A 4953-nucleotide genomic window follows, 5' to 3' on the forward strand; every position below is an offset into this window, starting at 1 on the left:
AAGTCCGGTAAGCCTGTGATGAATGTTGGTGTTGATGTTAATGATCTTTCTCTTTTCAGTAACCACCTGTATACTGGAACTGTCTCTGCCAACGGTTCAAATCCGGAGGGACGTTTCAAATTGAAGATCTTGAGGGACACAGCGGCTCTACAATCAATCATCTTGAAGTCGGCTGTGCCCAACATAGTCTACACCGGGGAAACAGTCTTCATCACTGACCTCACTGCTACTACTCCATACCCTCTCGCCAGAGTCCACCTGGATTGTCCCTACGTGAACGGGGAAGTCCAAGTCGCCGTCAGGGAAAAGCCTTTTCCCATGCCTGGAGTGCAACTTCTCCTAGGCAACGACTTGGCAGAAGACCTGCAACCGACCAACCTGATCGTCATGGACAAACCCCAGGTGTGTAACTCTGTGCCAATAAATCCTATTCTCGAGTATGTTCCAGCAGAGGTTCAAGAGAGTGATGAAGTTTCTCCTCCGGTTCTCGTGACCACCCGTGCACAAGCCGCACGTCCACAGCCAGCTGACTCTACTGCTACCGCTGTCCCTCAAGACCCTCAGAAACTACCCCCGCATCTGACCAAGTTGGAGTTCCGTAAGTTGCAGAGGGAAGATCTTACTTTAACACCATTGTTTTTCCAGGCTGAGACTCAACCCGACAGTATTCCTGGGTTCTTCCTAGAGAACGACTTGCTCTACCGCAGATATAGACCCAGTAAACTGAAGGAGGAGGACGATTGGGCCAACACCGAACAACTTGTGATTCCCACCAGCCTGCGGCCCACTATTCTACACCTGGCCCACGGATCATTCTCCCACTACGGCTTCAACAAGACTTACCATGGGATTCGTCAAGACTACTACTGGCCAGGTATGGTAAATAACGTCAAACAGTACGTAAAACAGTGTCATACATGTCAGATGGCAGGCAAACCGAACGTCTCCATTCCCAGAGCACCACTGATTCCCATACAGGTGCCTGCGGAACCTTTCCACAGACTCATAATAGACTGTGTCGGTCCTTTACCTCGGACCAGTTCAGGTAACGCCTACATCCTAACCATCCTGTGTCCTACCACCAGATTTCCCATAGCAGTTCCAGTGAAGAACATCACGGCTGCTACGGTTATCAAACATCTACTGAAGATCTTCACTCAATACGGATTTCCCAGGGAGATTCAAAGTGACTGTGGCACCAACTTCACCAGTGATCTCTTCAAAAGAACACTGGAGGAGTTCAACATCAAACAGGTATTGTCCAGCCCTATCATCCTGCTTCACAGGGTTCTCTTGAACGTAGTCATCAGACCATCAAAGCACTCTTGAAAAAGTTTTGTAGTGAAACCTCAAAGGATTGGGATAAGCAGATTGACCTAATAATGTGTATTTTCAGAAGTCTCCCCAATGAGTCCCTAGGAGTATCTCCTTATGAGATGCTCTACGGCCGTAAGTGCCGTACTCCCCTTAAGGCTTTCAAAGACTCTCTCAGAGATGCCACCTTCAGTGAGCATCAGAATGTGCCCCAGTTTCTTCAAAACCTTCAGCACATTCTAGAGAGAGTCCACCGCTTTGCCCATGATAATCTATTGAAAGCCCAGGTGAGAATGAAGACTCATTACGACCAGACCAGCAAAGTAAGAAAATTCAAGCCGGGAGACTTCGTCCTTGCTTATTTCCCTATCCCAGGTTCACCTTTACAAAACAGATTTTCAGGACCCTACTGCGTCAAAGAGTGCAGGAATAATAATAATTATGTGATAGAGACTCCAGATAGGCGGCGGAAGACCCAGCTGTGCCACGTCAACCTCCTGAAGCAATATAATGGTACTCCTCCCACTGTCTTGATTAACTATTCCACATTCACAGAACCCTACATCCACAGTGAGACCTTCCCAGCTTCTCCTCCCGAAAGCACTGACAAGGAGTCGGCGCCTTCTAATTCCGAAATCCTTAATGATCTTCCCAAATACTTTCAGGATAATCATAGTGCACCTCTCGTCAAGATCTTCAGAGAACATCAAGAGTTGTTCAGAGATGATCCCCAAGAGTGTAATGTTACCCAGCACGACATCCAACTGCTCCCCGACACCCGGCCGATTCGTCAACCCTTCTACCGAATCAGCCCGAGCAAGAAGGAAGTCATGCGTGCTGAGGTGCAGTACCTCTTGGACCATGGACTGGCTACACCTTGTGAGTCCCCCTGGGCCTCACCTTGTATCTTGGTGCCCAAACCCCAAGGTAAGGTGCGGTTGTGCACTGACTATCGAAAACTGAACTCTGTCACTGTCAAGGATGCTTACCCCTTGCCAAGGATAGATGACATCCTTGATGCCATTGGTAGTGCCCAGTACTTGTCCCAAGTGGACTTGCTTAAGGGGTACTATCAAGTGTGTCTAACGGAGCGCGCTAAAGAGATATCTGCCTTCATCACTCCTTTTGGACTTTTCAGATATGAACGCCTTCCTTTCGGACTATGTAATGCCCCGGCCACCTTTCAAAGAGCTGTCAACCGTGTCATCCAGGGCTTGGATAACACATACGCCTACCTGGACGATATCGTCGTAGCCTCCAACTCCTGGAGTGAACATCTGCTCCAGCTGCGACGTCTGTTCTCCAAGCTCCTGACAGCCGGCCTCACCATCAACCTGGGCAAGTCCACTTTCGCGAAAGGTAAAGTGCGTTATCTGGGTCATGTTATTGGGAGTGGCAGCATAGCTCCGTTAGACTCACACACTCAAGCCATCCTACAGTATCCACAGCCTACCACCAGGAAGCAGCTCCTGCGCTTCCTTGGTCTTGCCTCTTACTACCGTAGGTTTGTGAGGAATTTCAGTACAGTCGCCACACCTCTAATTCTATTAACCAGTCCCAAGCAACGGTATAATTGGACCATGCAGCAAACCGTTGCTTTTGAACAACTCAAATTCCTCCTCTGTTCTAACCCCATTCTCGCCTCTCCAGATATCACCAAGCCTTTCGTCCTTCATGTCGACGCCAGTGGTACCGGCGTTGGTGGTGTCCTGATGCAACTACGAGGCGAGGAGGTTCTACCTGTCAGCTACTACAGCTACAAACTGAAACCACACCAGAGGAACTACAGCACTATTGAAAAGGAGCTACTATCCATCGTCCTGAACCTCCAACACTTCGCTCCGTACCTACAAGGCGCCAGGTCTACCACCATCTTCTCAGACCACAACCCTCTCCGCTTCCTACATCAAGCCCAATTCACTAACCAGCGTCTTCTACGATGGGCTCTGTATTTACAAGACTTCAACCTGGAGATCCGCTATATCAAGGGTTCTGACAACACCATAGCCGATGCCCTCTCCAGAGTTTATGAAGTAGAAGCGACTCCATCCATTACTCCACCACATAACGACGTACTTCTTCCAGAACCGCAGGCTTCGGGGGAGAGTTGTGACGATAATCTCCTTCAAGAGATTGAGCCTGCTCTTCCCTCCAAAATTACGTCTTCACAACTATATAAAAGACTATGGAAGAAATGTCCAACAACGACAACAAACACCAGCAAGGCTTGCCAGGGTGAGCAGAAACGTATGCAACCAGCCACCTGTTCGAACTCCAACCACCAAACTACCCGTTGATCGCTACGACTCCGCTGATTGGTCGCCGGTCTGGCTGCACCTGCCTCGCCCCCCCCCATACTACCCGATGTCTGGGGTCGCCCAACATCAGTCTTCAGAATGTTCCGTGCTTTCGTAGCCAGCACACCTCCCAGCTAGACTCTAGAGTGTACTGAGAGAGGTGGTGGCTTTAAGCCAATATTCCAGCACCTCCCACTTACTGTTGTATTGCACTTCTTGTTATTTTGCCTTAACGTAACTTTCATTGTCATTTAAGTATTCTTATTATTTTGATTCATTGATTTTATTATACATATTTGTTTGTCCATATTTTCATGTTTTGATTTATTTAACGTAATTAAAATTTCATTGTTAAAGTTTACTTGTGTTTTGTGTGTCTTCTCCTTACCTTACCACAGACGAAGTTCCAGTTTTTCTATTTTTTTTATAACTATGTGACGAGGCCATACCCCTAGCCTTAAACAGCCGAACACCAACGCGTTACCGTCACATATATATATATATATATATATATATATATATTAATATATATAATAATATATATATATATATATATATATATTATTATATATGACCGAAAAAGTAAGATTAATAATTCTAACACGAATTTTCTCAATCTTTCTTATATTTCTTTTCACTGTTGATGGTAACTGAAAAATTAATTCTTCAAAATTCATTTTTATTTCTAGTCTGACGCGTTCATGTCTTAGTCGACATGAACTTGAAACCGGCCATATACTGCAGGTATGTTGATGACATTTTTACACTGGTACCTGATGTCAGACATCTGCAGGAGCTGAAGGAGGCATTTGAGCGGAATTCTGTGTTGCGTTTCACTTACGAGATGGAGAAGGATGGGAAGCTGCCCTTTCTAGATGTAACAGTCATGGAAAGGAGTGGAGGTTTCCACACTGCAGTCTACACTAAGGAAACAAACATAGGAATGTGCCTCAATGCCAACAGTGACTGCCCAAACAGGTACAAGAGGAGTGTCGGTAACGCTTATGTCGACCGTGCTCTCAGCCACAGCGCAGGATGGAAGCAAGTCGATGAAGAACTCTGTAGGGTTATCTTGAGATAACCTTGAGATAAGGGTAAGGCAAGTCCTAGTCAACAATGGCTTCTCCAATGGTTTTCGTTGAAGACATCATAAGAAATAAGGTGAAACACCATGCAACCTCTGAAGAGACAACTAACACAACACCTGTACCCCCTATTAGACTATTTTACAGGAACTTCTTTTCCACAGCTCATAAAACGGAGGAAAGGGTCCTGAAAGATATTGTTAATAGAAACGTTATCCCTACAGACAAAAATCAGAAGATATAATTGACGATCTACT

The sequence above is a fragment of the Procambarus clarkii genome, chromosome 46 (genome assembly GCF_040958095.1).
Source record: "Procambarus clarkii isolate CNS0578487 chromosome 46, FALCON_Pclarkii_2.0, whole genome shotgun sequence".
NCBI classification, from domain to species: Eukaryota; Metazoa; Arthropoda; class Malacostraca; order Decapoda; family Cambaridae; genus Procambarus; species Procambarus clarkii.